Genomic DNA, 10963 nt, shown 5'->3' on the forward strand with positions numbered 1-10963 from the left:
TTAGTATGAAAGTGGCAAATGGGCTAGCAAATAATTGAGGGAGATCTTTCCCCTTAAATTTTTAAATACCATTAATTAAACTTACAGTATGATCATTATCAGAGGGAAAACTCTTATCAGAGATACTCTCCTAATTAACGGCCCGGAAAAGCTATGACTTACAAACGTACCGTCCAGATTGAATTGTCATGCAACTCCACAATTCTGTTTATTCTATAATAAGTAGTGGTTATGATCCTAGCACTGTTACTCTGTTAGGATTATATATACCCACAGAGATATCAACTTTGATAATATGTGTCGTATTTGCTTCTACAAACCTTTCATTCCCTTCAGCTAGATTGAGTTTCTCTGATCAGCCTCCAAACACAAACCATCATTCAGAACTACTCAATCTATTTTCTAGACATGGAAGCTAAATGTGCTGTTGTTTTTGCCCTAATTGCATGCCTTGACATTGCGTCAGTTGAGGGTATAAGGCCCTTTTGGTCAGAAACCAAATCCACAGAGACGATCCTCATCGATTCCATTGAAGCTAACTATAAAAGAGAACTGGGAGAGCAAAGCGGCCAACACAACAACTTGAAGGGAGAATTCAAAAGTGCAGTGGTGAAGAATCAAGGACACTTCGCTAAGTTGGGAGCTCCAGCATATAATGACGAAGAAGATTTTCGACCTACAACACCAGGTAACAGCCCCGGCGCCGGTCATAAGTCATTACAAGTCAGTGAACCAAAGACAGTAGTAGTGGCTGGTCGGAACTACTTTACTGCAGGAACGAAAGAAGACTACCGGCCAACCCAACCTGGTCACAGCCCTGGTGTTGGCCATGCTCTTCAAGAAAATGTCAAACCAATGCCATAGACATATACATAAACCAGAATATATAGTTGGCTTCCTGTGTGTATGTCACGCAATTAGTGTCATTAATTTAGGTTCTACAGTACCCTACCTATGCATATAATTGTACGTCATGTTCTTCCTTGGTTTCATTTCAAGTTTTAATTCTATCTTTCGAAGTATATAGTGTTGTATATTTTTGTATGCTTTGCATACTATGATAAAGTGATAATAAAATTTGATGTACGTTAGATATCATCTCCCTAAATATCAGTCTCTTCGTTTAAAGGTCTTATGTGTTAAATTTGGATTTCTTTTTCTCTAATTTTCTAAACACTCGCTTGAGGTCTTGAAATGCTATTCCATTTTTCATTATTAGTGGTGGTAGATTTTCAATTCAGCCGTTGTTTAGAGCTGATCAAATTCAGCTATTATAAATTCAGTGACTGCATGTAATTGTTTTTCCAATAGGACAATGGTTAATATCTTGTATAACCATTGTTGTGTTTAGTTTAAAGGTATAAAAGGGGAAAAGAGAAACGACAAAAGAAAATCAACAATAAATTTTTTGGAAGAAACCCAAAAATTTGTGAAAAGTTAATTCTAGTGTGCAAACATCGATCAACTGTAATTTTAATATGATTACTCGCTTTCTTTTGGGCATGATTTTTGTAATGAAATGGTTGAGTATAAGTAAAATATATAGTTCGCAAAGAAAGCAGGACCATTAGAAAGTATGAAGAGTAGAAAATTATCTTTCCATTTGGGGGAAGGCCAGCTCCTTTGCGCAAAGATATAGTAGTTTCTTTTCTGCTGAAACCCTAATACATAAAGCTATATATCAAGAATTGAGAATAAAGCATCAAACACCAAGGGCCAATCAAGCACTTTTGCACATATTATACAGAGAGACCGGTAGACAAAAGTTCAAAAGGACGATATAGCAAGCGACAGAAGGTACATGAAAGCAACCCCCTCAATTGTTGCAAATTGCAATATGCTGAAAGGAATATTTGATTTGATCGATTACCTCTAATATTTGTTTAACCCATGAACAAAGAACTTAGATACTTATTCATAGAAGCAAAGAAATAAAGAGATTCTTTTCCTGGTCAGGAGAAAATGAGAAAGGGACATTTATCTTCTAGGAAATTATCAACAATGTGATATATATATTATACATGTTCAAATCAATCCAGGTCTAGTTAAGTGAGAGTCAGCTAGATTTTGACATATGTTAATTGAAAGAATATTGCCACACTGGTATTATTTAATTAGTCCAGTGTGTCTCTTTGAGCCAGATTAATCCTATACGCAGTGGGAATTTCCTCAGAAGTGGGAGGTCATGCAGCAAAGTAAAATTTGAGTTGTAAAGCATGATTGGGCTGCCTACCTTAAAAGTTACGCAGACCTTTTTCATCATTTGTAACTCCAAGTAAAACACATTTGATAGATGGAGTTCAAGTGTTAAACTAATTCAACAACAAAGCTAGCCCTAGCTTAGTAGATTGGTTGGCATACACATTATATATATATATTTCTGCTCGATCTGGGCAGCCGCAAAACAGGAAAAGGTTATGAACTGATGAATCCTAGCCGCGAGATTCTTGAAACCACACGGTAATCAAAGAGATTATATATATTACTGATAGCTAGTACTAAATATACTACTTAATTAGCGTTCGATCATCAACTTTTGTTTAGTTTTTTTTCGCGCAGTGGCACTGCACAGACCCATGAGCCATAATTCTTAATGATAAGTTGGCGATCGTAGACAAAGAGAATCAAATAGATGGTGAGGAAGTTGCACTGGATTTGAAGAGTCAAGATCGTCTCCATGTGCATTGAGCATATATACAGCTTGGTAGCTCCTATCTGTCGACAGTCTTTGACAGTTGTGATTGCATTACAGATAGTATATTGCTAGTTGCTATGGCCGGCTTTTGCAAGTGGAACACTACTATAAGGTGACCTCTAGCTACGAACTAACGTTTAGTTTTGATGATAATATATATTGAGTTGATGTGAATAGTGGCATATATATGTTAGGCCGAAAGAATCCTCCTCCTCCAGATTCTTGGCTCAGGTGTGATACAAGTATCAACTTGTGTAGTTGTGTTCTTAAACAAACAGTTCGATCATATGGGAGGGAGAGAAGTTTTCCCCCAGAAGAAGTAAACTAAAGCTGTCTGAATAAGTTTTATGCAGAACTCAAATTAAATTAAGAACCTCAAATGTAAGTCTTTGAAAATGCATGACAGAAACAGCAATCGAAACCAGTTCTCTGGTTCTAGCTGATATCCTAATGTCTTTGGGTCATAGCTCAGTGGTAAGCTGCTTCACTGCATCCGTTAGGTCGCGGGTTCGAGCCTCCTGGAGGGTAAGTGGGGGAACCACGATTGATCCTCTTTTTTAAAAGATAAAAAAAAAAATAATGTCTTTTGGTCTAGATATACATGCATGTCATAGGATTACTGCTTAATATATATATATATATATATATATATATAGTCCGGATCAGAGGCGGACATCCTTACGCCCTTAAAGTGCGAACATCCCTCCGTTCTCCACCGTCTGGCGCCGAAGACGGTGCGCCTCCACCCGAGCGGACACCAGAGGCGTCCCCGATCACTTTCTCTCCCCGGCGAGTCCGCCGAATTCTAGTTTTCTGGCGAGATCGATATTGTCTAAAGTTTTGGGTGGAGGTTGCTGCCTAGACCTTCAAATCGATCTCGTCGATAAGAGAAAGTGATCAGGGACGCCGCTGGTATCTAGCTCGGGTAGAGGCGCACCGTCGTCGAAGCCGTCCGGTGAAGAACAGAGGGACGTCCGCATTTTAAGGGCTATACGGACGTCCTCTTTGGAATGGCTATATATATATATATCAAAGTAATAATATATCTAACGCTCTGAAAATTGTTTTGATCAATGCATATATATACGTATTCATATATACAGTTCTTATCCATAGCAGAGCCTCGTTTTGAAATTAAAGTGTGGGGCTCCATATTTGGCACACTTTCATGTCACTTTTCCACATCTCCACCATTCAGTGTCTAGAACATAGTGTGTAAATCATTCATGCAAAGTTTCATCAAATTTGAAGATCATTTGTGTACCGATATTACATTAAATGAATGAACATAACAAAATGTGTTCAAACATAACCGTTCGTGTACATCACGATTAGGGAACCCCAAATGATCTTCAAATTAGATGAAATTTTGCATGAATGATCTATACACTATCTTCTAGACACTGAACGGTGAAAATGTAGAAAAGTGACATGAAAGTGTGCTAAATATAGAGCCCCACACTTTAATTTCAAAACCAGACTCTGCTTTGGATAGGAACTGATACACATACATAGTCAATTGATTGCATGTCTGAAACTTGACAATAACAGTACTTAAACCTTCATAGTCCCATTTATTCATATCTATGACACATCCCGCATGCATATATATAGTCTCTGTACAACATGTATCTGGCCATTCTTTACGAATGATATATGATTTCTTTTTTCCATCCTCTTTAACCTATAGAATCTATCACTTCATCACGCCCACGATCGAGCTGGTTAATTATAGTCGTATTGTATTTACTGTAACGCTGAGAGCTGTTTAGCACAATTTTAATTTACTAGTTAGTAATTAATTAGCAGTACATGTTCACTTGCATAGCTGTTCTAATCAGTATTCAATATTCTCGATGTAAAGCATCTCACGTTATACGCAGGAATCTTCCTTAGAGTTCGGGGCTACCTTCATCTCTGTCTAAGTTCATAGCTAGGGTTTCCAATTTTCAATGCATTTTTTCTTTTTTTTTCTTTTTGGAGTCCGTACTAGTTATTCATCTCTATAAATACCCCTCAAGTCAGGGATTCTAAGTATCCTCATTCCTTACAAGTCTCTCTCTCTCTCGATCTCTTCCCTTCTCTAAGAGCTAGATAGCTAGCTCGAGTTCATTAGAGCATATATATATACATACTCGTTCGGCCTTTTAGTCTAACGCAATCTACATTCACTATGGCCAATGCTACCTATACTTGCTTGTTTTTCCTACTAGTTATTTTCTCTCATGAACTCATTTCATGTACTGAGGGAAGGAATTTGAAAGTAACTAGTAAGAAGTTGAAGTGTGGCAAGTGTTTGAGTCCAGATATTGATGCAAAATCCATTGCAGGAGATCAGGGTAGCGGAGGTTCAAGCAGTAGCAATCAGATTCAGAGCCCACCAGTTGTACCACTACCAGCAAGCCCTGGCCGTGTAGAAGCTTTTCGACCCACAACCCCTGGCCATAGTCCTGGAGTTGGTCATTCAGTTCACAACTAATTGGAAATTCGTCTTCATCATATCTGTAGAAGGCTAATAGCTACTGCATGGGTGTACTATATGATAGTATCGCGATCGATAGGGTTTTTTTATTTTCAGCAGAACGAAAAAAAAAAAAAAAAAACGGTAATTGTATTTATATATATTCACTGTGATTGTTTATTTATTAGCTAAGATCGAAGTGGCTTGTATATGTATGTATTTGTCTAATTCATATCTAAATTATGAATCTTCCTGGTTTCCATTGTACTAAGCTGTTGCTCTCTCTCTCTCTCTCTAGACACACACACACATGCATGGGAATAGAAGAAATTTCAAAAGAAGAAAGAAGAAAATTGAGCGGGAGTTTTCCGGCAGAGAAAATCTTGAATTAATCATATGTACGTGCATATCAATAATAAGAAAAATAATAAGAAGTATTTTCTCATATTAATCAACTGAATGGGATTGAACGACGTCCACCACATATCCTCGAACATATTTGCATGGTAAGAAACAGAAGACGTAGAATAAGTTTGATTTTGTGACTTTGGAAAATGCTTCAATGCTATATTGCTATACACATATCAAGACGCAATGGCCATATTAAAGGGCACTACCCTACATCAAGTTTGCCTGTCTTTCAATGTGTAAGGTTCTTACGCAGAAGACCTCCATTAACAATGAGTCATTGGTCACCTGCATACATATATTTAGATTATTTGGAAGTCGGATTTTTTCTTTTCTTTGAAACGGGTTTAAACTCAGCCTAGCCGCAAGGCTCGATCAACCTCACTACTTATGGTTTCATTTACTGAATTAAAAACTTAGATCCGAGGGATGGAGGACATATAAAACCTAAAACTCGAGCTACATAGTTTATATTACAATAAACTTCATAGAAAATATATATGTTGAATAATATCAGGAGTCTTATCTAAACGACCATCATTAAAAGAAAACAAATTAGCTAGATGCATGCATGCCTATATGCAACTATTAGCTTCACGGTAAATATACATGATTGTAACTGATTGAAATGAAGACATGTAATCCTTACAATCATCTATTTTGGCGTCCCATAGCGGTAAAGACGTTAGCAAGAGGGACACAGACATAAGTGAGTGTCCTTGAGGATGTTTTGATGGTCATAGTTCAGGTACATTTATATTAGTGAACAAAAAATTTGATTCACGTACATATGCTGATATGCATCGACTGATGTTATATTCTCTCTCTCTCTCTCTCTCTCTCTCTCTAGTTATCATGAGAACTAATATATTATAGTGTCGGCAAAAACAAGAATAGACTGACAAATAAAGGGAGAGAAATATAAGTTTGAAATCTTTAAAGGATTCACAGCGGTTCGATACACACAAGGATTTCAATATAACACACGCCCAACCAATTTGTAAATATATTCGTCCATGAACTGAGGAAAGGCACTTCAACAACCAGGAAAAGCAAACCCAGAAACACGCATATCAATCACTAATCTGGTAAGCCTGGAAGCTCTAAGGAAACCGGGTTATATATTAGTAGTTAATACCTGTAATTCCCGGAGACCTAGCCTTTTCTGTTCATTTCAATTAACATTCTTGCCATTAACTGCAAGTCGGCAGGGGAATCTTTCCAGGTTTGGTGTCTTAATATTTAATCATCGATCATGTTATGAACTACTCGCGGTCTAGCTCGCTCAAGAGGCTTGATGGAGCTCTCTTTAAGTTTCATGGAGCTAGGTTGCTTTACATTCGAGACTCGGGAAATAGTTTGGTTTGTCTGTCCCTTCAACTTAAAAATATGTTCATGTCTTTTGCATTATATTTTGCTTGAATCCCGACTATAGAAACTGTCCAAATAGCTAACTAAACGACATCAATATATTGTTAGGGCTATCTAGGAAGCTTAGTGGAATAATTAGTGGGAAGGTGCATGTGAAATAGTGGGAATTAGTACACCCGTAGATTTTTTAAAACCCCTAATGCAGCTAGCCCTAGCTCTTGAAGGGTTTGAAAGGTAAAGTTACATCCAAGTGCCTAACTCCCCAAGATATAATGATAATGATGGGTCGACCTTATAGTTCTAGTGATAATGAACATTGTTTTGCCGGTTCGTTTGAGGTTAAAATTCAAATCTAATTTCTTATTTCATTTGTATCTTTATCTTGAAAGGTGAATAATAAAGTTAAATTATAAATCGGTAAATATATACACGACACGAAATAGAGTAATCGCACACGATAGAGAAAAAGTGGAAGAAAACTGCTTGTTGTTAAGATATGTTGAAATTATGAAACCTCACTTTGAATATTTCTAGCTAATCAGGTCATTACTCGTTCTTAATTGATTTTATGAGAAATGTTAATTAGTTTTATTAGTACTCTTTGTTAGATTGATTTTGGGTCGATTCTCTTACTTTAATTAACACGAATATATGAGAAAAGTACATCATTTGAGAAATTGAAAAATAAAAATCAGACATATATATAGCAAATAAGTTGCATGCTGCTGCATGGGCCATGGGGCAAGCAGAATATAGACAACTAGCATGTAGCGGTGGTGCAAGTTTTCTAATGGGAGGTTGGGCATAAACAGTTAATATAAACCATCAATTGCAGAACTACTTTTCTTCGGCTCTTCTCTGCTTTTGCTGGATTTTATATCTCATCGATCTAACATTATGGAATTGGAATCTTCCCGCTCCATTGGACGTCTCACATGTTTTGGCCGGTCTGCAAATAAACCGTGGATACTTTAACCACACTTGGACATGCGACTGGTGCCTCCACTTTCAGCTCACTCCCATATATAAATACCACAGTAGAGTTTTGAGCTGAACACAACAGCCCAGAACTTCAAATACCAGTCAGAAAGAAGCTTACATTCTCTCCCTCTCCCTCCCTCTTTCTCTCTGTTTCCTAAGCTAGAGATGGCCAAGCGGCGGCAGACTAGGTTGATCGCCACAACTACTACTTGTACTTTGCTCATCGTTTTGATATGTTGCCACGAAATCACTCTAGTCGATGGAAGGCATTTGAAGCCAGGGGACTGCAAGAAATGTTCGAGGCGGCATCGTGAGCTCAACACTTTGAGTGCAGCAAAGGTTGGTGACCACAATCGTAGTGCTCGTTTGGTTCGAGCAGCTGAAACAAAGACGAGCAAGGCGGAACATGTTACGGATGATTTTCGACCTACTACTCCTGGCCACAGTCCTGGTGTTGGCCACTCCATCAACAATTGATTGTATTTATCCTAGTTCAATTCATTAGTTATCGATCTGAAGTTCTGAACAGATATGCTGCAACTCTTAGTATTTACGTACTCCTGAAATTAATGTATATAAAGTCTCTCTCTTGCTCCCTCTCCAATTCTCTCTCTTGCTTCCTCTCCAATTCTTCTCCTCCATATAAATATATATGACAGATCAACTGGTATTCTCTTCAAACAGTACTTAATTTTGTAATATCAATACAAATGGAAGAAGCTCCAAATCTACCATGTCATGTATGTCCAGGCAAAGAATCGAGATGTTGACAGTGTATGCAATCAGGCATGTATAAACCGTTAACTGTGAGTTCATCAACAATGTACTTCAACTCGAACCTAAAACATTTTCACGCAACACTCTATACAATCATCGATATGAGTAAATATAAAACTTAAACAGTACCACTTTAGAAGGTTAATTAGTTTACTTGTTCTTTTTTAACACAGGTCTAAGCAATTAGTTAAAATTTGAGTGGTTTCTGCTTGGTCTCATGTTCTCGTTAAGTTAGTTTAAGCTCGATCTCCAGCCACAGCTGAGCTTGACCCAACTTTTTAGCCTCTTTTGTTTTGGATTCTAAGCTTAAGACGAAATTGACCAGAAACAAAATAAAAGGGACAAAGATATGTACGAGAGATTGGTCCCAAAGGGCTGGGATTAAAGAATCTATTGGTAGGTTTTCGAAAATGATTGTTTTGATCACTCTTTTTAGGGTTTGGCTTCACTCAGAGACAGTGACTCGGGGGTTGTATTACAAAATTTCCAGTTGAAGTGTGCGCTGTGTACGGCATTTTTGATTCGATTAGTCTCTAAAGTAATGCTTGTTTATTGTTAATTTGTACTTAATAGCTAATTAAATACATTATTAACAAGTCCCTTTTTTCTTTTTGAACTAAAAAACTCATCTCATTTTATTTCATCACTTTCTGAGATTCCTTGTTTAGAATATGAATTGTTACTCTTTGCACCTTTCTAGCTTCCTTGAATTCACAGTTAAATATCTGATTAGGACCCTTATGATCCTTACTCCTGTCCTTAGGATGGACTCTAAGGGCCACAATTTCCTCCATTTTCACAGACCTAGAAATGTTCTTTTGGCAATTTGACAAGATATGATTAAATAAAACATGTAAGATCGAAGTGAAGAAAGCTAGAGATCCGTGTGATATGTAGAAGACTAGCTAGTGTAAAGTCCTTTCAAAAGAAGAAGAAGAAGAAGTCTAATGGTAACCACAGCAAAGTTGGCTGGCTGCTCCTGTTAAAGGGTTTCTGGGTAACCATGACTGTGATATATCTTATTTCCTTCAGGCATAACTGTCATTCTAGCTAGGCATCCACGTAATATATCTAAAAGAATGTTATTCTCAACCTCTATAACAATTTAAGTATATTTGGCCACAAATAAAAACTGCAGGTGTATATATAGAGAGAGAATATAATCTGAACTTAGGAGAGAATATAACTAAATTTAGGATTCATAGAGATGAGATTATATATGATGTTTAGAGACGTTAAGCAACTTAGAAAATTGCATATCCAGATGATATATACTCCTGTGAAGGCCAAGCTAACTGTGGAGTTAGCACTATCATTTTGTTTTTTTTTTCAATAATTAGTCCCACAAGCTAATTTTTCAAGCATATCTGGAACTAAGTTGGGGAATCTGCTAGTGGTTTTTTTTTGTTTCCTTTCTTTTTCTTGAGAAAAATCTGCTAGTGGTTGTTGAAAGTTATATATAGTGGAACTAAACGAATTAACTGGTCCTGATTCTGATTGGAGTAGTGAATGGAAGCATGAGTTCATCATATCATCAAAAAAATATTGAGCTATGAGATCTCAGCTAACCTTATCGAATTTCTAAGTTGATGACCTACTTGTTGTGCTATATATCTAGATTGGTTGGAGCTCGTTTTTGTGCCAATATATGTACTTTCTGGCCCAGAAAATTGGGATAGTTCTTGATCGGAAAGAAAAGATCAAGCCCGTTAACTTAGCAAGCGATTTTGACCCAAGCAAAAAGGATACAACAAAATTGGGCCATTCTAAACTTAATTTTCATGCTTCTTCTGATCTGGAGAACCGAATGGATGACTGATGATGTTGAAAGGGAAGCTCTCACGTCTTAATGTGTGTCTTATGGTGACCTTCAAACCTGCAACATCATATATTGCTATTCAAAACCATAAGCCACGAGTTTAATTTAAAGATAATTATTTATTACGTGATTTAAAATATTGATGATAGTAATATCACTCTATCTCTAACCGCTTAATTATCATTCACACTTATTATCTATCATCAATTTTTTGTATCACGCAATAAATAATTATTTTTAAATTAAACTTGTGACTTTCAAACTTAAAGAGGGTACTATTCAAATTATCTTTTTCACTTAATTTTGAATTGAAATAAGCCATTAGACTACCACAAAACGATCGTCTACACCAATTCTAGCTAGAAACCGAGCTCGATTTGGTCATTCATTAGATGTCAGACGCCGCTAGTCCAACCAGGAAGGTGGCGCGCGCCACTGTCCTCGAACCCTA

This window comes from Fragaria vesca, linkage group LG1 (assembly GCF_000184155.1).
Source record: "Fragaria vesca subsp. vesca linkage group LG1, FraVesHawaii_1.0, whole genome shotgun sequence".
Lineage (NCBI taxonomy): Eukaryota > Viridiplantae > Streptophyta > Magnoliopsida > Rosales > Rosaceae > Fragaria > Fragaria vesca.